At 39.0% G+C, this 24,269-nt stretch overlaps 1 protein-coding gene across 9 annotated transcripts in view; it reads right to left on the reverse strand.

Moving 5' to 3' along the window:
* The window catches only part of SMAD9 (SMAD family member 9), a 66,237-nt gene extending 47,476 nt beyond the window's left edge, over positions 1-18,761 (reverse strand). For 3 of the 9 annotated variants that reach the window (XM_016132784.2, XM_016132783.2, XM_016132774.2), the window contains exon 1: positions 17,220-18,142. The gene's annotated coding sequence lies outside the window, so the exon portion shown is untranslated. Of the gene's footprint in view, positions 1-2,880; positions 2,988-17,219; positions 18,290-18,622 lie in introns of those variants that run through there. The other 6 variants (XM_036228487.1, XM_036228488.1, XM_016132780.2 and 3 more) reach the window with 6 other exon arrangements.
* Positions 18,762-24,269: the final 5,508 nt, after the last annotated feature.

Here is a 24,269-nt window from a genome sequence, read left to right on the forward strand (position 1 = left end):
AAAAAATAGGATTACTTTATAAATGTCTTGTATTCTGCCTATTTCAATGAATGATATATTGTAAGCATTTTCATGTTATTAAATATTTTGAAGTTTTGTGGTAAGCAGAATAATATTCAACTTTTAATTTTAGTTCTATGTTACATTTTTAATTTACTTGCAATACTTTCTTGTGCTGTAATTTGAAAAAAAAAAACAAAAAAAAACAGAAAACAGATTTAGAGCACTCTTGGTAGATTTTATAAGTTGGTTTTTCAAGAGTTTCACAGTAATTGCTCAAACAAACAAACAAACAAACAAATCGTAAATCTGGTAGGGCACTTTATAGTTCTAAATACGTAAGTTCTACATTAAGCTATTATTCCTATAAAAATTTTAAAATTATAGATAAGGTTAAATTTCATCTGATCATCAACCACAATTCCCAAACCTTCATGTACTTCCTGGTGTAACTATTGTTACAAATTCTGCCTTACTTTTAGATATTTTACTCTGCATATTTCTATACAGATAGGTCTTCACAAAAAATATAGCATTAATTCAAATTTTTAAAAAATCTTTAATCATTCTGCAACTTGCTTGGGGAATATTTTATATGTTAGTATTATATAAATCTACTTCATTCTTTTTAACTGCTGCATAGTATTCTCTATTATGACAAAGCGGTTCTCTGCTTAAGCTCCACCTGCCATTCAGAAGAATCTACCACTCTATAAGAAATCTAAAATATATTCATATCTGTTTGAAAACTGGCATCAACTTTAGGAAATGGCGATATCTTAAGAGGAAATTCTAAAGCAAATTTTTCCTATGCCACTATTTCCCCACCCCGGTGACATGTCAGGGTGACCCTTACTTGAGCTTCACCCATTATTGCCCTAGATCTCTCTTCTTTCTACTCTTCCCTTGCTCTAACCCGCCACAACAGCCTCCTTCCTTCTTCTTGGACACACCAGGCCTGAGACTCTCTCAGGGAATTTATGTTTCTTCCATACTACTCCTGCAGGCACACACATCGCTGTCTCACTCATCCTCTTCAGAACTTCACTCAAATGTCATCTCCACAAAGCCTCCCCTGACTACCTTATTTTAAATCGCAACCCCCGTCCCTTCTTCCTATCGCCCTTTTGTTTTATTTTTCCCCAGTGGATTTATCAATAACATACCATATATTTTTCTTAAAAAAATTTTTATTAAGGTGAAATTCACATTACATGATATTATCCATTTTAAAGTGAACAATCCAGTAGTGGTGTTTAGGATACTCGCAATGCTGTGCCACCACCTCTATCTAGTTCCAAACGTTTCCGCCTCTCCAATAAAACTCCATACCATTCAGCAGTTTTCCTCTATGCCCTGCTCCTGCCGTCCTTCACACCCACCCCCTGGCAACCACCAGTCCACATTTTATCTCTATGGATCACCTGTTCTAGACATATCAATAGAATCACACAGTATGTGACCTTTTGTATCTGCCTTCTTCACTTAGCATAATATAATGTTCTCCAGGTTCATCCCCATTGTAACATATATGAGCATTTCATTCTTTTTTAGGGCTGACTAATATTTCATTGTGTGTGTGCCTGTGTGTATTCACATGACAATCTGTTCATTAATTCAACCGTTGAACATTTGGGCCATTTTCTCCTTCAGGCTATCGATCGTGAACAGTGCTGCCATGAACACTGTGTACAAGGACTTGGTTCGGTCCCTTTTTCAGTTCCTTTGAGTACATACCTAGGAGTGGAACTATTGGGTCACACAGTTTTAACATTTTGAGAAACTGCCAAACTGTTTTCCATAGCAGCTGAACCACTTTACATTCTCAACAGAAATACACAAGTTCCAGTTTCTCCACGTCCTCACCAAACTTTATTTTCTGTTGCTTGTTTGCTTGTTTCTTATTATAGCCACCACAGTAGTGTAAAGTACTGTCTCCTAATGACTAATGGTGTTGAGCATCTTTTTATATGCTTGTTGGCTACTTGTATATCTTCTTTGGAAAAATGTCTATTTCAATCTTTTGCCCATCTTTAAATTCCACTGTCTTTTTGTATTGCACTGTGAGAGTTCTTTATATATTCTAAATATATAAACGGTAAGGTAGATGATTTGCAAATATTTCCCCTTTTCTATATGCCTTTTTACTTTCATGATAATGCTCTTTGATACCCAGAAGTTTTCCATTTTGATAACACCTTACTTTTTCTTTTGTTACTCATGGTTTTTGTGTCATATCTAAGAACCACTGCCAAATCTAAGGTTATAAAGATTTACCCCTATGTTTTCTTCTGAGAATTTTATGAATGCAGCATTTATTTTTAGGTCATTGACCACTTTCGGTTAATTTTTGTATATCGTATGAGGTAGGGGTTCAACTTCATTATTTTGCATGAGACCACAGAGTTGTCCCAGCACCTTTATTTGTTGAAGAGACTATCCTTTCTTCATGGAATAATCTTAACACATTTGTTAAAACTCAATTGGCCACAGATATTTGGGTTTACTTCTGGTCTTCGAATTCTATGCCATTGATCTGTATGTCTATCCTATTGCCAAGTAACTCACTGTTTTTATTACTGTAAGTTTTAAAACTGGGAAGTGTGAGCCTTCCAACTTTGTTCTTTCTTTTCAAATATTTTATTATTTTTATTGTTTATTGTCTCTTTTTCTCCATCACAACATAGGCTTATCAGGACATGGATTTTTGTCCTTTAGTTCACTGGTACCCCAACACACAGAATAGAGCCTAACATACAGTAGGTGTTTAATATTTGCTAAATGGAAGAATAGGTTCCTGAGAAGAGTCAGAGGAAAGGGTGGAGTGGAAGGAGAAGAGGCAAGGAGAGGACGAGGAGGCCATGATTGGATGGTTCCTACCAGGGAAGAGCTGAAACGGCAAGAAGAGAAGTGGGTCGAGCTTTGGCTCCAGGGCCGAAGGACTCTCAAAACTTTACTAGCAGGAGGCAGGAGCAACAGCAGCCACTCTGGAATGGGAGTAAGTCTTTAGTAATTCAAATGTGCTTAAAACTAAAAATCATCTAGTTACTACCACATTGAACATCTTTTTTCAAAAACAAAACAACAGATAAGATGAAACTGAATGAATAGCAATGAATCATTTTCTTTGAATTGAGAGGGAAAATAGCTTTCGCATCTTATCTTAAGAGTCTCCACAGCTCTTAGTATATAAAAATAATTATTCTTGATAAGTTAATGCAATTTTACAATCATATCAGAAAACACACCCTGCAATGCCAAAATACCATACTGACCTTTTTAAAAAATTCTGAACAAAATGTTAAACAAATACCTTTATCGCATGTAGTCAAATAAAATAACTGGGCAGTGACCTCAGCAAGTCTGAACACTATTGTCACTAGTGGGACAGAAGCTGGGGAAGAAACAGCAGAGCTGAAGACCACATGGAGCAACTGAAGATAAATGCACTGGCAATTTCCTTTGATGCTCATTACTTTCTCTTTCGATATAAAATTTAAAAAATGTAAATAATTAATGAAATATGAAGAACTACTGTTGAATATATTATGTAAACTGCCACTAAATAACTGTATTTTCCTTACATTATGGCAAATACTGCTGCTATGAGATTAAGAAATAAATTGCTACTCCACAAATTAAGCCATGTGGTCCCATTTGCTTCTATGTTCCATTACAATACACCTACTGCTTAATGCAAATATGTCTTTTATTTAACTTTTTCAAAATCAACAAGCTGTTGTCTACGTAATTTGGCAGAGTATGATTCGTCATGGAAGTTAGATATGCATCTCCTGATCCCCTTGCACTGCTAATGATTCAAAATGATATGTGAAGTCCATAAAGTGTCACTAAAATTGCACAGCTCTGGGTTTTACAGGTGCTGATCACCCTACTCAAACCTCAGGGAAAACGTACAGTTAGTTGCACAGGGAAGTCATCTCGGGTTTAACGATGATCTGGGAGTTTTATTCCATAAACAGAGGTGATGGCCTGGAGAAAACATTGCCTCAACTTGGTCTTCAACTCAGAAACTAAAAGACCATGGGCAATTCATCACCTCACCACAAAACCCCCTCAAGAAGGTAAACTGCTACCCTTTGAATCCAGCACGGGCACCACAGGCCTCTGTGGCATCCACAGACAGCTCTCTCCCCAGCTGGTACTTTATGCCTATTACTATTTTCACTTTGGTTTGTAGTTTACTTGTCTGTATGACCCGCTCTGTTAAAAGAAAAAGCCTTTAAGGACAGTGACTCTTAGTCTTCTGCATAGCACCAATCCCCTCACATAAAATAGGCATTTAATAAATATTTATTATTATTTCTGTTAAATGATTGTCACCTAGTGCTGGTGTCTGGAAAATAACAGATGCTTAATAAACATTAATTATTAGAAATTTTCTTCTTTTTCTTTACTTAAAATTTCACTTGTTTTCATCTTTATATCACCATTCTGCTGCTAGACTTGGCTTAGGCTCTTATGACCCTAGGCCAGTAGTCCTCAGTAAAGGGGGTCATTTGGCCCGCCGAGAGGTCAGTTAGCAATGTCTAGAGATATTTTTGATTGCCATGACTGGGCTGGAGGGAGTGAGTACCACTGGTATCCAGTAAGTAGAAGCCATGGAAGCTACTAAATATTCTACAATACAGAGGAAAGGCCCCCCATGGCTAAGAATTATCTGGCCCCAAATGCTAGCAGAGTTGAGGCTGAGAAACCTTGACTCATGGTCATTCTACTCTATTCCTACTCTTTCTCTCCTTGAATCTATTCTTCCTAAAAATCTTTTTCAATTGAGGTATAATTGACATTATATTCAGGTATACGACATAATAATTCAATATTTGTATATATTGTGAAATGATCACAATAAGTCTAGTTAACATCTATCATCACACAGTTACATTTTTTTTCTTGTAATAAGGACTTTTAAGATCTACTCTTCTAGCAACTTTCAAATATGAAATACGGTATTATTAACTATAATAGTCATGCTATACATTATATCCCATGACATTTACTTTTAACTGGAAGTTTATATCTTTGATCCCCTTCACCTATTCTGCCTATATCCCTATCACCAATCAGTTCTCTGTATCCATGAGTTTGGGTTTTTCTTTTTTTTTAAGATACCACATATAAATGAGACTAAATATCTATATTGTCCTTATCTTGTTCAAAAGCTCTTACACTTTTTAAAATGTCTTTGTTTTTTAGTTATGAGTTACTGCTGAATTTTTAATAACTATCAAAATATCGATATGTCAAAATCAGCACTGGAACCAATTAAACATTTTTTTATTTCTAATCTACCTGTTTTCCAACTCTCAACTCAAAGGAAAACTTTTAAATGAGGAGGACGCTGAGGGAAAAAAAACAGACACTGGTGAATGGCAGTTAATTTTTCTTCAATGATTCAAATTTCTAGAGCTACAAAGGCCAAATGGCCTTTTTAATTTCATTTGCAGAATAAATGCTGTCTCACTGAGTGTTGTATCACACACTGGGGTGTTATCTCTTATGCTGGTTAGATGTCCTCTAATCTAACCATGATTTGTTTAAAATTAATGTGACCTAAGATTGGTGGGTTTTAGAAAAAGAAATTTAAAAAATATTTGATTCCTTTAATTTACATGACCGTATGTTATGAAATGTCACAAAATTAATTCTTAATTGTGAAAAGTCATATGCATAGACAAATAGGTGGAAGACATATATAAATTATTTGGAAACGTTCTATTAAAAACCACATTCCACACAAATCACGTATCTGTTAAAGGGTTCATATCCAGAATATACAAAGAACTCCTACAACCCAACAACAGAAAAACAAACAACCCAATTCAAAAGTGGGCAAAGCACCTGAATATATGTGTCTCCAAAGAGGCCATATGCATGGTAAATAAGCACAGGAAAAGATGTCATTAGGGAAATACAAATCAAAAGCACCATGGGATACCACTTCACACCCATTAGGATGGCTATTACCAACAAAACAGAAACTAAAGAGTGTTGGCAAAAATGTGAAAAAAATTAAAGCCTTTGTGCACTGTTGGTGGGAGTGTAAAATGGCTCAGCCATTGAGGATAACAGCTTGGCAGCTCCTCAAAAGTTAAATGCAGAATTACTATATGACCTAGTAAGTGCACTCCTAGGCATATACACTAAAGAATTGAAAACTCGGGTACCTGTACACCAGTGTTCACAGCGGCAGTATTTATAATCACCAACAGATGGGAAAAACTTAAGTGTCCATTGACAGATAAATGCATGAACAAAATGTAGCCTATCCATCCAACAGCCTTTAAAAGGCAGACACTTCCAGTAGAAATTAGTACTGGAAGGAAGGGGAACGGGGAGCTGACAGGCACCAAGTACAGTTTGGGAGGATGAAAATGTTCTGGACATGAAGAGTGGCTGCGGTTACACAACAATGTGAATGTGCTTAATCCAACTAAATTATACATTTAAAAATGGTTAAAATTATAAGTTTTATGTGTATTTTACCCCAATTAAAAAAGTCTCATTCCAAATGTTATAATAATTTGCTTCCAGGGAATTTACAAATAAAGTCTCCTTCTGCCGAAATTAGAGGGTTTTTTTTAAACTCTAATTTTGAGATGGAAAAGAACATGCTATCGGTATGTGGAGGGCCTGAAAGAAATTAGAATCCCTGACGACATACAACGCTGTGAAACCTGCACCTACACCGCAGGCACCACTGTACGGCTTACAGCCTTTCAGCGGCCCACACCCATGAAGGGCGCCACCCCATGCCATCCCTGGCTTTCCGCCAGGCTCTCAGGTCCTTCTACTTAATGCTGATTCACATAAACATATCAATTTTCCCTGACAGTGGCAGTTTTGGAGGAGAAGGAAAGTACTATTTTAAAAATAACACTTGCTTCGACACTAAGAAACAAGGGGGAAAATATGGAACTAATATGGAAAGATTATTTTTAATGAGATGTATTTTCTATCTCAAAATCAACCAAGAGCAATTTTACATACCATTAATCAATATTATTGAGTTTTATTTTCTTGGAATCAGTTATTGTTATAATGTAAACTACAAAACTCCTTCAGTCAATGCAAATAATTAAATTTAACAAACATTCATAAATTCAATAACTGTGAGCATTCTGTAAAAAAGCAGAAATATAAATTTCTTTTCATGCACTACCACATCTCACATTTAAAGTTGTGTAAGAATCTACTAATACTCCAGAATCTCTTTGACTTCAAATCCCTTGAAATAGATTTGAAATTCACTCTTTCATAAAAATGACTTTATGATACCTCCTGAAATAGGAATGCGATAGACTCTATGGCATTAAACTATTACTGGGTTAAATAAAATTACCTTACACTACACAACAAAGTGAAAGAATATTTGAAGTTTAAAATATACTTTTTTTTATCATCATTCCTGAATTTTGGTACACTGTGGCCCAGAGGAAGTTGACATGATGATTGTTTGAGTCTTGTCTGATAAAAGCCCACAAATTTATCAAAATTCCCACAGTGCATAAAATACATACACAATCTCAATTTAAAATAGAACTCCTCTCATGACGGCTTGATTTTTTTATATTAATACCGAATTTCACTCAAAAGGCCCATACTAAAAGTGACATATTTGACCAAACCAAGACAATTTATACTAGGCAGCCTGTGCTCATGCTATGCAGCACTAAGGTCAGCTGATGTCATTGGAAGCCATGGGGGAGGCCCTGGTCTATGTTCACTAAATTCCCTGACATACAGTTCCTTGGGCCATTCACGTAGTGATTTCTCAGAAAGCCAATGCTGACTCGACGTCATTTCTTAAGTTTCAGTGGAGATCCAGAATTATTTTTTAAAATAAAAAGATGAGAAATATTTTTTATTGTTACCGCTTTTTTTGGAGATGGAATCATTCCATTGCCTGTTTGATACTTTTATCCCAAATGTAGCGAAAGGGAAGTAGAATAGCATCAGAACAGTAAAGATGGAACCTCGAAAATGCAGCTCATCCTTTGGGTCACATTTAAGGTAGTATGCTATATCTTTTCTACCATGTATTATTCTGAATATTAAGAGCATAATTGGACATTTTAAGGGTAAACAACTCATAACACTGTTATAAGAGAACGTCAACACTACCTTGGGAAAAGCATGACATAAGTTTTTAGCTTTCCAATCTATTATCAGTATATGCTTGGAAATCCTGCACGACACTCCACAAATCGTATATTTTATTATTCAAGTTTGGAAGAGTTCACAAGTTAAATAGTGTTTCCACTAACAAGAGGCAACATGATATAATGAATGAGACACAGGATTTGCAGGAAGGAGACGTGAGTCCAAATCCTAGCAACATCACTAACTGTGATCTTAGATAATTAACCACTTGGATCCTGTTTCCTCTTCTGTGTAAAGCTGAAACATTAATCACCACCTTTCATACTGAGAGAATGCATGCAACAGCAGTTTGAAAACTTTAAGCTAATGCAAGGATATTGTTTTTTAGTGTTAACAATACTTATTCCTCTTGTATGCCTCATTGCAGAAGTAAAAGGCATCCCTCTCCCCGAAAAAGGAAAAAGAAAAACAAGAAACAGATCAGAGACAAAGAAGGGGGGGAAAGGGTAAAAGTTCACATCAAAAAAATAGTATCTTAAATATCTCAATATATTAGCATTTCACTAGGAATTAAAATTATGTAATCATTTTCTTCCTAGTCAGCATTAACTGCTACTATTCACTAAGTATATCTGGTGGGTAGAAATTTCTGAGCCCATAATATATACTTTCTATGTACTCTCAAGATCAGACAGAAAAAGAAAGAAGGTAAGAGGATAAATAGACCCTGACAGAAATGGAGTGATCACTGTATGAAATCTGACTACGGCAACAACTACACCTATACAAAACATAATGAGAACAAGCAACAAGCAAAACAGATGTTATCAAGTCTACACAGAAAAGGTCATCAGACCTATTAACAACCGTTTTCAACTCAGTTTAAACAAGTATGTTTATATGATTTTCAAGTTTATATCAAGTTAAGGCAGCAAACTAGGTGCAATGATAGCAAAGTGAAATCTAAGTTGGCAGCTTAACTCCAAGGAAAGTGACCAAAACAAACAAACAAACAAAAGAAACAATCCTATTAAAAAACACACCGGGTCTTAAAGCACAGGAGTTCCAGGTCATTGCATCTGGGTCCTGGACCTTCCTTGAGCTTGACTTGCTCACCATGCAGTTTCCAAACTGTGTTCTTTAGAATTCTGGAGATGTCAGTGAACCTCAGATACAGCAATGAGAGTGGCAGGAGGAGGTAGACGCCAGAGGAATGCAAAGCATGAGGCTGTCCCTCTGCAAAGGCCACCTTCCTCCAGAGCAGCCTTCTTTGCTTGGCCTTACTTAATAAGGCTCCCTTGATGAAAGGGCCCTTTTGTTAAAAAAAAAAAAAAAAAAGTTTTTTTTTTTTAATTAAAATTTGACCACCACGGATGTCCACACTCCAGATCCTTAAACGCAATACGTTCGAATGTAGAAATGGAATCTATGCCAGGAGTTGGGGAGAAGGAGGAGTGAACAGGCAGAGCACAGAGGATTTCCAGGGCAGGTGAAACTAAGTATCATTACACTTTTGAACAGACCCACAGAATGTACACCACCAAGAGTAAGCTCTTATTAACTGTGGACCTGGGGTGACAATAATGTGTCACTGTAGGTTCACTGACTGTAATGAGCAAACCACTCTGGTGGAGGATGCCCACAACGGGGGAGGCTGTGTACGTGGGGGTGGAGGCTACAAGGGAACTCTGTATCTTTCACTCAGTATTTGTTGTGAACTAAAAGTGCTCTAAAAAGTAAAGGTTATTAATTTTTTAAAAAAGAGAAAGAAATGGACCCTATTAGCTTTCTTAAAACAGTTTTACTTCCTTCATTCCCCATTTGTTGCTAGCCCCTCTAACTATCTATCTGCCCAAGCTAGAGACCATGGTGCCACTTGCAACTCAGAACCAGCCCATGGAAATTCTATCCTTCCTCTTCCTCAATCTCACATTCAAATAATCACTAAATCCTGCCACATATTTCTTAGCTATGTCCCATTCGAGACATCCCCAATGAGTCTCTTCCACTCCGGGAAGCTATATTCTACATTGAGGGGAGATCAGAGTTTGCCACCCCAAATAAGCCTTTCGAGATATTGATTTTAAGCTGGTTATTACGAAACGAAAAGCTCAGAAAGAACTTTTGACCTTCTCCATTTATCTGCGTACGGGACTTCAAATTAAAAAAAAAAAAATCCTGCTTAAAGGGAGGGAACTAGTCATCTCAGCATATTTATCTCAACATGCATGAATTAAGTGAGACAGACAGGGAGGAGCCAAGCAAGTCGGTTTGTTGGGCTCCCTCTGTTTCTCGGTTTGCTGTCCCATTGTTTCTGGGAGGCCCAGCAAGAATTTGTTTATATGTTTGCTCTTTCTCTACTACCTGTGAATTGCCCACTTTCCCTTTGAAATCCCACACCCCTGCATCCCTCTCCTTAGTCCAAAACTGGGCACATAAATCTCAACTATCCCATGCATCCTTGAGTCTCATATTCTTATGGCACCCCCATATGTACATATGTAATAAGTTTTGGCCCTTTTCTCCTATTAATCTGTCTCATGTTAATTTGATTATTAGCCTGGCCAGAAGAACTTAGTTTTCACACTCCTGTGCCTCCCCTCACCAGCCCACCTCCTTGTTGGGCCCCTCATGTGATGTTATTCCAAATCCAGAGCTGATGATGTCACCTTCCTAAGTGACACACCTTGCTGTGACACTGCAGCTGAACTGGGACAGTAACTACTTCCAAGGACTGGAATTAAAAGTGCTTTATTTGTGCTTTAAAATGTTTCTCCAAATTTCTACTATAAGCATGTATTTATATATTTTACATGAATAAAAACAGTATATATCATGATGAATATGATTTATTTCGTGCTTGTAATATCGGTTTCAAACCAGGCTCCTCACAATCTGGCCTCCTCGATTCACATTCCCAGCCTCATCAATTCTCACCTCCTTTGCCCTTCACCCCTCCCCTCCTCTCTGCCCAGAAGGCCTTTGCAAAGCTACATCTTGCTCCTCCCTCAGGTAGAGCTAGAAGCCAATTTCCTGGAAACTCTTCCCGTGGCCCCCAGGCAGCAGCATTAATCAGCTGCCCACAGCTCCTTGGCCTCCAGCAGCCCCTAGCATATACCTTCCCAGTACACTTGACTCCTTGTGTTTGTTCTGAGTTTTCCCCAGAGAAGCCAAGCTCCTTCTAAAGGCCACAGGCCATGCCAGAGTGGTATGCACAAACACCTGGTCTGGTACTCAATAAACATTGCATAAATGAAGGTAAAATCAAGTTTTATCAATAACATTAGCTACTGTATTATTAAACCCTATGTAACTAGTCTAACTTCTGACCTAAAAAGTCCATTGCTTTGTTGATGCGATACAATTACTTTGAAAGGCAGAATCATATAATGCTTTCCTCCTTCCTGTGCATTTAATCATCTACTTAAGGTGTAAAAAACACCAATGTGCATTTAAATACCTGCAAAGTGTTAAAAGGTTATAAATAATGTCAAATATTTTTTTAAATGGTGTGTGGCAATTTTTAAAGTTTTATTGACCTACGTGTGTTGTGGGAGGTTGAGTTTCCTGGCCAAAGGCTGCCTGAGGGATGAAGATTATACACTGATGCAGAAGAATCACTAATAAGCTGTGTTATGGACTGCTGTTTGGGGAAGCTCATATTTTTAATAGCCATCAACATTCGTGACACAGTGGAGATGGTTGTCCACCACTACCTCACCAGCTTCGCCAGGTATGAACGTGGCCATTTTAAAGCATCGTGCTTCTTCGATTTGTCTTGAACATCCTTCAACCCCCCCTTAGCTTATGTGATGTTCCTGTTCAAACTATTAATACCTCTCCTTGACTGCAGGTTAAAATTTAATAGTTCTCTTTGCCTACAGATTAAAATCGAATTGCCTCATCCTTCCTTCTACCTTACCCTATAAAACACCTGGCAGTGCAATTCCAGGCCTCAGCATCCTGAAGTTCTCACAAGGACTTACTACACGAATCTCTATTACCATTATGGCTTCTATTTCACTTCTATTTAAAATCCTATAACGCAAATGAAATCATTCTAATTATCTTTGTCAAGAGTGACTCGAAATTCACACATAGTAAAAATGAAATTCTAACCAGGAAAAATATAGAGAAATCCAAATAGACTGCAATTTTTTTCACATAAGAACTCTTATTATTGGATAAACCCTTTGATATTTGCTTTCCTGACCCCCCTCCCCCCAATTAGGCTGGAGACCAGGATTTTATTTTATATTTTGCTTTATTTTGCTGTGGTCCTGAGGCCCTGTTGTGGTCTTCATAGGGAGTATAACTACAACAGGCACAGAGTATATAACTAAATGAAAAACCTATACAAGGCCCCCAGAATTGATTAGTCCCACCTTCTAGCGTAATTACTTCATCCATAAAAATTATAATATTTTAAAACCACAATAAATAATCAATACAATATTTGAAAATAATTAAAATGCATATTTGCAATACATTTAGATCAATGACAACAGGAGGTGCCACTCCTTTGAAATAACACTTAGGCACCAACTTGCCATAGTTTGCAAACACAGCCGATCTAATGACTGCTTTGTGTAAACACATAATTAACCAATAAGCCCAAAGGGAAGCATTTATGTACAAAAAGGTTTGTTTTGAAAAACATCTAATCCAATTTCTACTCCTAAAGATAAAATATCACCATTAGAAAATAGGGAAAGAATACAAATGCATCAACAAGGGAAAGAAAGCCACACCAGGCCTAAAATCTTTTTTGCTTAACACATTTTCTCATCTTCCACATTCACTGGCTCCTAATAATCACTCATATCATTAAAAATAATTATTCACATCATTACTAACAGATGGTCCCACTTTATGAACAAGTTGTGCTCATTTCTGTGATGCCATTTGGAAAGTTTTCTTTTTCTTATAAAAACAATGTTCTGAGTGTTGATATAGTCCCTGACCAGTCCACTAAAACCCTCTTAACCCCTAATACAAGTGGCCACTAATACTGCTAACCTCAGCCCAAAGATGTGGCGTTACTTTTGGCATCTGCCAACCTACTTTCAGCAGTACCCCACAATTGCCCAAATGCACAAACTTTTAACTTACCTATTTTTCCTTCCTCCTCCAATGAAACTCTAATGCTCTAATGTGTGATTCTTAGCAAAAAAAAAAAAAAGGCAAGATAAAGTAATGGATTTATAATGCAATGTGAATAACAAAAGTCTCAAACAGTCTACCACAAAATGGAAAACTCTGATGGAATCTGTGAATCCTTCTGAGTTATTTTCTGAAATGTTTTACTACCAAGTCAGTTCAATTTAGATCCAAGAATTCAGAAAGCAACTCCTAGCACTTCAGATGAACTATCATATATTGCACTCTCCTTAAAAATATCTGAATCTGCTTTAAACTGTCCACAGCCCACAAGTACTTAGGACAAAATCCTTCAAGGCTTTCAATAAACTGCCCCAATCTACAGTTCCAGGTCTATCTTCTCCTGCCTTACCCGTTTTGCAATTAATTGCATTTTGTAAAAAAATCATTCAAGCATGTGCATATGTTCAAGCATGCGCACGTGCACGCTCACACACATGCACACACATGCACACACATGCACACACACTAAAGCAAATCTACATTTGGTCAGCTTCCAAGCAATTTAAAAGATTGAACGTGAAAAATATTAGGCTATGTGGAAGAAGACATTCTCCCCACGGATGTGCCCCTTGGATCCGCAAGTTTAAGCTGTTGCTAACCTCACAGTGTCCAACTTTCACTACTTCCAAACCCTCTCTAAACTGTTTCAGAACAAATCTCCAATGCCATCAATGTACCTGGGTAGCCCCAAGAGCACATGTGCACTTCCCAGATTATCTGTCCAGCCAGTGGTCGAAAATGGAGAACTGGAGTTCTGGAATGAGTAGTCATCCCTGGTAATCCAGGCGTTTTTACATCAAAGCCTACATGTCACTACAACAGCACTAACCCCATTTCACTACTGAGGGTGTACATTTCCCACTCATAGTCCCTCAAAGTAAAATTTGGAAAAAAAAAAAAAAAAAGAAAAAGAAGTGATCAGATATTAAATATTAAGTTTCTGCAAGGGGAAAATCATATATAAAAATAATCTCCACCAGTAATGGCTTGATCAGAATACCAAATGAGAGATTTTATATTTAGTACTCTTCCCTAAAAAAGAAAATCTAAATTGTCTTTAGAGGAAATTTGTAGGTCTCCTTTACATTTATTTCTGTTTTTGAATTAAATGTGAGTTTGAGAATAAAAGGAAAAACATATTTTCAGTATTTATGACTTCTCAAGTGATAAAATCCTGTACACTCATATTTATAATGTTTCTTAATATTTATGCATTCCAAGTTTTGAATTTAAATTTTGTGTCCATCTCAGATTCTTAGAAGATTGGTTATGAGATGACTGGACTTCACAATTAAAACTATATAAACAAATATATTACGGAAGCATATTTATACCAAAATAACAAGTTATAGTTTACATTATATTAACTCTTAAATATATGATGTATTTTAAGATGTGATTTAGTATTGTTTGGTAATATAATGATCAAAGCACAGAAGGGAGACTCAGCTTCCTGACAAGGCTGATAACAAGCCCTTTATACATCCAACCTGACCAAAATAACAGCTCATCTCAGCAGCAATCTTTTTCTTGTGAGCATAGTTTGAAACACATACACTAAAAACAGTATCAATTTTTACGTGGCTACTGATGGAGGAGGTCAGCATATTTTGTTAGCAATTTTCTGTGGATTTTCTGTGGAACTGCATTAGTCTCATTGTGGTAGCCATATCACATTAAAATCTTTTTTTTTTTTTTTTTTTTTTTGCTAAATGGTTTCCATTGTGTATTCAGTGAATCTGATATGAAAAATTGCTAATGCAATTAGTCTCATAAGCTTTCCTGACCGTAATGCTCAGCCACAATATTCAGAAGAAGGTTCAACTGGTCTGGAGGGGTTTCAGGCCAAGCTCGCCGCAGCCTCCAAACAAGTTCAACACTGGCTTCTTGGAAGATGAACTATTAAGACCTACTATACGAGGGAAATTCCTTTACATATTTTATTTCAGAAGAGACCACGGGTTCGGTGAAAGATGGGTTATGTAATAATTATTGACCGCGCACTATGCAGGGCATTGCAGTTGGCACCAAGGGAATAAAAAGATAGATGAAACACAGTCCCTCCTTTTTCAGATTCTGAAAGGATCATTTGTAGAGGATAAATAAATTCTCACTTGTAGAGCATATGAGTAACAATACAACAAAAATTGTGGCAAGAGTAGGAAATGCAAAGGGTCACAGGAGCTCAAAGAAGGACATGCCTGTAGCCAGGGGCATCAGAGAAAGGTCCGTGAAGGCACCTGGATGATGAGGAAGATGCTAGGTCTGAGGATCCGGTGAGAGGTGGCCAGGCAGTGAAAGGCCTAGTTCTGGGCCTCAGCATGAGTACGAGTACGGGTGCGGAGGAGAGGAAAGCCAGGTTATGTGTGGGAGATTAAAATTCGCGCTTTAATTGCAGCATAAAATATGAAAGGAAAGCAGGAAGACAAGCCTGGAAAAGTGGTCTGGATAAGCCTGAGGCCAAGAGCCAAGAAGAGCAGTATGCGATACTCAGGATGGGTCAGGGAAAAGGGCTAGGGTGCAGTCCGCCCCGAGATTAACCTCAGCTCTCACAGGTATGATGATGCCTAATGCTAATGAGTATCTTGAAATCTCAACGACTTTAGTTAGTACATGTTTCTTAAGATACATAAGTTATAGGAATATTTATTTTAAAAGGTTAATTTGTTGTCAAGTGGTATTTGTTTATTTTCTGTCATGTCCCTACTCATGACGTTGACATTCACTGGGTTAACAAAAAAAAATCACTAAAGTGTTCATACTGTTATAACTACTTATGAATTTACTGTTTGCTTTTTTTTAGAATAACTTTTCAACTTACTAGCAACAGTTACCAAGGAAATATAAATCCAACAGCCTAGACTTACAACTATTAGAAGAGATCATGCTTTCAATATTCTGCTATATTTACTATTTTATTCTGGACACTTTCCTGTTTCTGAATACCTCTCTAAATGTTACAAGCAATACAAAGAAAATCTACACTAAGCCTCATTCGAGCTTTATCATTTAATGTAGTATGTTTTGCAAATTAAAAAAAAAAAACTTTTATTTTTCAAAATCTTTACTCTCCTTTAAATCAGATTACATTCTGTGGATAAGTATTATTTTGAATATATTAAGGCAGCATATGATGAAATTGTTGTTCTATTTATTGCAGAGGGAATGTCGGATATAAACCAGTTAGCTGCCTAAGTGCTTAGAGTGACCACTTATTAAACACTTCTCTCTACTTTGGAAAAGGAATTTGTGCTCTCATTAATCAGAATTAAAGCTATTTGTAAAAATAAAATTAAATGTTTTAATCTTTATGAAATAATTTCCTGACAGATTTTTCCCCTCCAACAGCTCACAGAATTAGAAAGGATCCAGAAGTTTACCAATGGCTTATTACTTATAGAAATCCTTGGCAATATTTCATTAAAAAGAAAACTCTTTTTCTTTCCTGTCTTGTGCAATGAAAGATGCAGAAATTGACATGTGTGAATATTTTAACCGAGGATACATAAGTAAAAGACTTTAAGAAGAGAAAGTCAAAAGCTTATGCTGACTTTAAAATATTAATGAGAAAGGTGTGAGAATTGTGAAGTACTTAGGGGTTTCACCTAAAGTTTGTTCATATCTTTGATTTTTAGTACACACTGCGCTACTAAAAAATGAGTTTACTTAGATCAAGAATATGCTGGCATTTTCTTAAACACAGCTTGCAACCACAGAGCTAAAGCATAAAAAGACTCTGACAAAGATATCCAGTCAAGCACAAAAATGGGAGTTGGTTGTGTCAGAATAAATTAAGAGGCCGAAGGCTGTCTGCTAAAGACAGTTAGTTGTCTAGCCATCAGTTAAGGCAATTATTATCACTAAAAGTTATTTTTATTATTTGAAACTTGTCACATTATATTTAAAAATGCTCCTTATTTATAAACTATTACATCATTGTCTTATCTGCAGTGTCCTTCTTGGATAACCGCAAACTTGAAAGCAGTCCAAAATCTTGGTTCCTGGTTTCCTACAAGCATAGGAAAAATCACTTATTGAATTGTCTATTTGGAGTTAGGAGAATGGGGTTTATTTTTATTTCACTTTTAAATATAGATCACTATTTCAAAAATGTAAACATCCGATAGCATTCCCTCACAATGACGGGAATCCGAAGTCAGAACAGAAGCCTGTAGTATTAGCATTTCACTCACCCAGAAGGATGCCCCAAAGGCTCTGTTCAGTTATGGCCAAGGAAGTAGCACTGATAAATGCCTCAGGACTTGAAAGTTATCCTCTATTATTCCTGCTAGACCACACTTCCAAAAGGTCATCCAAGAAATCAGGCAAAGCACGTTGAAACGGTACTTGTAAGTTGGATTCATTAAAAAGCAATCCATACTGTTCTGAGGGTGTGGACCTGACTCGGTAAAGAATTCACATGCAATTTTATTCCAAAACTAGATTTACACAATTTGTAGATTATTTCTCAAGAGTACCAGTTCTAGCCCAGAAACAAGTCAACAGAGTATTTCTAAACTACCATTTCAAATTTCCACTGTCAAGGGTGGGAGGAGGAAGGCACAGTAACGGGAAGGCTCGTCAGAGATCAGCCCTCCATAGAAGTGTTTTTCCCGCGCTCCTCCTTCCGATCACAATGCTGGCGTCAGTCAGTCTCCTACATCTGTTCTCGCGTCTGCGGAGCACTGACACCGAATGGCAAGCGAAGAAAAAGACAAACACCCCAGCTCCCAACACAACCCAAGCGCCAACTCGGAGACACTCGAACTTTCTTTTTTTTCTCCCCTTCACTTTGCGTACCTCAAAGGTAAGCAGAGTAAAAAGTCTGTGAAGCGGAAGGTCAGTGAGGCCAGCTGAGTCACAACACCTACCCCCGTCTCTCCAGTGTTGTCCCTCTACTCCGGTCATTGCGAACGGGCACTCAGCTCCGAGTCCGGGTCCCTGTGGCGCGAGTCCTGGGTGCCCGGCCCGCGCATGGTGCCCGGTCCGCGGGGGAAGGGAGGGGAGGGGCGGAGAGCAAGCGCGCACCCCTGCCCGCGCCCGGGCCACAGCCCCGCGCCCGGGCCACAGCCCCGCGCCCGGCCTTGGGACAAGCATCCGCTGGCCGGTGCGGGTGCCGGCGGCCCGCAGGCTGCGGCCTGGAGGAGCGCGCGCGTCCATCTCGGGCGCCTCGCCCGCCCCACCCCAAACGGACTCCGCCAAGAAACCCAGAGACGAAGAGAACAGAGAACCAAGCCGCGGACCGAGAGCCTCAAACCCGTCCCTTGTGGAGGACAAACTCAGTAACACGCGCGCACGCACCAACCCGGCGCGCGCCGCGGAGGGCATCTCTTACCTGTCCCTGCTGTCCACTCACCCTCCCCGCCCCCCAGGACCCGCTGCCCCGCTCCCCGCGCCTCGCACTCACGGCCTGGCTGCGCGCGCGCGGCGGCTGCAGGGCCCGGCGGCGGCGGGGACCGAGACAGCGGCTGCGGCGGCGGCGGCGGCGGCGGCGGCTCAGCCGGCGTCAGTCAGACTGGAGCCGTGAAGCCTCATCGCCCGTATTAGTGCGCCGACCTGGAAAGCTGCCAGCAGCCCGGCTCGCGGCGCGCCGCACTGCGGCCGCAGCCCAGCGCCGGCCGCTCCTGGAGCCCGCGCCCGGGGGCAGCCCCACGGCCATGTGCGCTGAAAGTCGCAGCGGGGGCGCCGTGGCCCCCAGCCCCGCTGTCTTCCTTCGTCTTCCTCGACCATCCGCGACGAAGCCCAGCACGGGGTCTGCGGTGGTGAGGTTCGTCCAGCGTGTTACCCCGCGTTTCTCTCTCCCTCGCCACCCTGAGATTTCTCGTCTCCACCTGGAGCCTGAGGCCGAAGGAGGATTGTTACCAGAACGAGAGATACAAGACCGGAAAATGGGTTTGGAAACCCCTTGAGCCACTCTGACATTTTCCGGGCCCTGATGCTTACTGTTTCTTGCCCTTTGTTCTATCAGCTTTTCAGAGTAAAGGGGATCATTATGCCATGGACAGCGCCAGAGCAACTGGTTTGCACTGCTGTAGTTAGAAGAAAATCTAATCACTCTGAATGGTGAGTGGTTGTTAAAACTAGTCATATAATTACATGGATTGTCATTTCCTTACATGTATTTGCTTAATAGCCATATAATATACCATATTATCTAATCTAATAAAGGTAACCTATGGGCACTGAGCAACGTTAAGGTACTACCTTCCTGCCTCCGGCTGCACCTGGGTAGCCTGTTTTTTGAGGTCACTGTGGACTCCTAGAATCCCCTCAGAATATGCTCAGGAAGTGCCACGAGGATACTGATGGCCTTTGATTCCGCATCAGCACTTGCTGCCGAGGTGAAAGTAGAATAAATCCATGTAAGACAGTATTCAGTTGCTCCTGTGCATAGAACAATTAGTCTTCCAAAAGCCATGATACCCCTTAAGTGTAAACACAAGGCCTTGCTTATAAGAACTGCACTTTCTTCCCTTGGCAGATGCTATTTTTGCATTATCATGCTGTTGTAATTGAGCAATGACTTTGTTTAAAACAGCATCTGTAGAACATTAAACTCAAATTTAAATCTTCTTACTACACCTGGCCAACTTACCTCTGCTCCAGGCTAGGTGTTAAGTTTAAGACTGCTCTGGGTGTGAAACCGCAGGAAACATTTGGACTGCTAAAAGCTACAGATTGTACTTGGTGTGTGTTTTATTGCAAGTAAACTAATTAGGGCATCAGAATTGAACTTTGTGGTTTGCTTTAAAATATATTGTTAAGAAATGGCCCAGTCACTCTTGTGGTTTCTTTCTCTTGAGTGCATTTGACAGTGCAGAGGACACCCTGTGGAGTAAGGAACATAGCCTCTGCTGGTGCTGGCTCATGCTCCTGGCATGGAGTCCTTTCGAGTTCACAGAATTCTCCTGGCTTTTGGCAGGAGTTGGATTTACAGATTCTTTGAGTGTGTGTAATCTGCTTTTTCTGTATGTTCTTATTTACATACCAAGAAATTTGGGCATAAAAGTTAACCTATTACTTATACAATTCCTATAATTTATTCCTCAGACCTACTATAATAAGTTAATCAATCCATTATACCCAAGAACAGTAAGACCAGGTGAGTTCCAAGAAGAAATGCCAGCTCTGGGAAAGAAGGCTCAGTGTTGACACTCCTTTTTTCAGAAGCTGACTCTCCTTGTAATAGGAAATCCAGACTCTTTGCTTTATTTTTTTTTCTCTTGATTGGCTGCAATTTTACTTTTTGTTAGAACTTCCACCAAAAACTACATAATGGGAATTATATGAAGGTTGAGACTCAGTCACAGGTTGTGATTTGGTGTAACCTCCAGTAAAATTTTGGTTTGAGACCCGAAAACCACAAGGTGAAACTAAGCGCCTCCTTTTCTAAACTACAAAGACTTCTTGGCACAGCAGGAGCTCCTGCGGCCTATACAGCAGCTTCCTTACCCATGAGAGGGTCGGTTCCAACACACTTCCTACAATCTATAGTAATCCAGAGGTGCAGAGATTCTGCTTTGCATACTTTATAGTACCTTCTGTTCCATCTGGCATTATCATGGTTCCATTCAGAGCCATAACCTGGAATTGTTGCCTGCACAGCCCTCCCTCTTCTAGTCTCTTTCCTGCATTTTGTCTGTAACTCTGTCCTAAATATGCATTCTTTCTGTCTCTCTCTTGAACTTTCCTTTAAGAGCCATCATTCATTCCAAATCCATTATTGAACACTTTCCTGAGTACCAGGTGCCTGGACTGACCACATGGACACAAAGCACTGACCCTCAGTAAACTCGGTCTTACTAGGAGAGGTACCAATGATTCTCATACGACTCCTTGTGTCACGTAGGGGTGCAGGCACAGAGGAGGTGTCAGGGAGGTCTACACAGAGGCAGAATTTCAGCTACACCTTGATTCTGAATGCCTACCACCTAGATAAACATAGAACCACTTGCCCGCAGTCACAGTGGTTGTGCTCTGTGAGCACCAGCTTCAAGGCAGCATTCAGGCTGGACTTCGTCCCCATAGGCCAGGCTCTCTGATGCAGCCACAGCCTGCGCAAGTATGAAGGCAGCCCCAAATGACTACTATGTGCAGAATTCCTTCAGGTTTTGTGTATGGAAACAGGTTTCCTAAGAGAACTGTCAAACTCAGATAAATAAGAAAATGTTATAGCGTAAGACAACACCAAATAAATGCTGTGTGATTGTGACTAGGGAGCAGTGGGACATCTCGGTTTAGCGGTGAAGGGTGACAGCTGTCTGGTGCTGTGGGAGTCCCTTGCCAGGACCTGACTGCTTTATGCACCTGCCGCCTTTCATCCCTCACAGACATCCCAGAGGGTGAGAATTATTGCCCCCATTTAACAGTTGAGGAATCTGAAACTCAATGAAACATCCCCAAGGGCCTGACTCAGAATTCAAACTCTAATCATCTTGACTCCAAAGCCCAAACATTTAACTACTCACTACACTTTGCGGTCTTCCTGAAACTTGAAGTTGAAAAGTGAGCAGAATGTGGCTAGTGATAATTAAGAAGAATCTACAGGCTATAATATGGAAGTGGGTGGAGGAGAAAAGTTTAACAAGATAAGACATAAGAGACCAGTTAGGGAGCCATTGTAACCATGTGGTTATGAGGTGAGGAGCATCCAAAACAGAATAGTGTCTGTGGGATTCTAGAAAAGGCTGGAGGGGATGCATTTTGTGAATACTTTGAAGGGAAAATCAGTATAACTTGGCAAAAACAAAAACAAAAACAAACAAACAAACAAAAAACCCTGGAGGGGAGAAAACTGGTATTTTTGGAAGAAACAGGTACTATGGAGTGGGAAACTGGGGAAAAAATACCACTCTCATCCATAATTGTTCCCAAAATCTCTATTTACTATTTTTTTCCTCATAGCAGATAACTACATGAAATTAATATAAACTATTTATTTGTTAGTTTTGCCTCTAACAGAATACTGTTTTAGCCATTACTGTTATCCCCGTAGCCTGCAACAATGCCTGGCACATGGTAGATGCCCAATGAATATTTGTTGAATGAATGAAATGTTTAGTGTGTGGTTAAAATATCAAGAAGGTGATTAGAGAAGGGATGTATATTTGGAATTTATCTGTAGAGGTGATGTCAGAAGCCTTGAGAATAAGTAGAGGAATAAGATTACACTCACTAAGGGAGAAGGAGGAAAAAGCAAAGCCTTAAAGAAAGACAAGGAATGGTCCTAGAGGTAAAAAGGTAGCTCAATTCAATTGCTTATCTTTCCTCTCCCCTACATTCCCACCATTCCTCATTTCTCCACCTTATTATGTAACAGGATTGCAAATAATATTGGCCTACATCAGGCCAGGGCTGCAGGACAGGTGAGATAGAATAAGAAGGAAGTTGCGAGGAATAACAGATATCAAAAATTTTATGGGCAATCTTAAAATTTACAAAATTTGCTAACTAACCCAATTTTTTAAAAATGCAAGCCAAAACATTTGTGAGCCAAATTTGACTAGCAATTTGCAACCTCTGAGTTTTGGCCTCACTCTAGTTCATTTCAGCATCTTTTATCTGTAATAGAGAAACAATAATTAAGGTAATTACTTCAGTCAAGTCACAGACAGTATTTGTCCTTTACTTCACTGTCAAACTTCAGAATGCATGGTTGATGTCTGTCTCTCCTTCCTTACTCTCCTCCCCTTCTTAATTTCCCCAACTTTGCTTTCTGCTTTTCATCCTCACTGTTTGATTTCAGTGCTGTTCTGACATTCTTAGAGATCACCAGTGCCCTTTTAATGAATAATTCAGTGAGTTTTCTTGACTCTCATCCTCAAAAACATTTTAAGATACACCTGTATTCTTTCATTTAAATTCAGGTTAATATTGGAATTAAACGCATTCAGTTAAATTGTTGCTTAGTAGCATGCTGTTTGGGAACCATTTTCGGGTCTCAGTGAGATTGACTTTTTTTATCATCTTAGTAATGTTAATTCTGTGTATTCACATTGTCATACAACAGATCTCTAGAACTTCATTTTGCAAAACTGAGACTAACAATTCAACACTAATATCCCCATCACTTTCCCTGCAGCCCTTGGCAACCAACTTTTCTATTTTGTTTCTATTTTAAATACTTTATACAAGTGGCATTATACTGCATTTGTCTTTCTGTGGCTAGCTTATTTCATTAAGCATAGTGTCCTTGATTTTCATCCATGTTGTAGCATGTGACAGGATTTCCTTTTTTAAAGGCTTCATAGTATGTCATTGTACGTATATACATTTTCTTTATCCACTTATTCGTCAGTGGACATTGGTGTTGCTTCCAGCTCTTCCCTGTTGTGAATAGTGCTGCTGTAAACATGGGTGTGCACATCTCTCTTTGAGATCCTGCTTTGAATTCTTTTGGATGTACACCCAGTAGTGGGATTGCTGGATCGTATGGTAGTTCTATTTTTAATTTTTTGAGGAACCTCAATAGTTTTCTATATAGCTGTACCACTTTACATTCTCACCAACAATGCACAAGGTTTCCAATTTCCCTGCATCCTTGCCAACATTTATTTTCTGTTCTTTTGACAGTGGCCATCTTTATGAGTGTGAGGTGATATGTCATTGTGGTTTTGATTTACATTCCTCCTACTGTTAGTGATGTTGAACATCTTTTCATATGCTTGTACATTTGTATGTCTTTGTCGGAGAATTGGTTATTCAAGTTCTTTCACCTTTACACTCTTAATTGTTTCCTTTGATGCACAGAAGTTTTTAAGTTTGATATAGTCCCATTTGTTTGTTTTTGTTGCCCATACTTTTGGTATCATATTTGATCCCAATTATGATACTTCTGCTGTTTTTAACAAACCCACAGTTTTTTAATAAATTAATTAATGAATTAATGAATAAATGCAACACAGATTTTTTAAAAGTACAGAAAAAAATCTACTTAATTAATGTCAGGAATTCAACCACCAACTCCCAATTCAAGTTTCACT

This window comes from Rousettus aegyptiacus, unplaced genomic scaffold (genome assembly GCF_014176215.1).
Source record: "Rousettus aegyptiacus isolate mRouAeg1 unplaced genomic scaffold, mRouAeg1.p scaffold_m13_p_11, whole genome shotgun sequence".
Classification (NCBI taxonomy): Eukaryota; Metazoa; Chordata; class Mammalia; order Chiroptera; family Pteropodidae; genus Rousettus; species Rousettus aegyptiacus.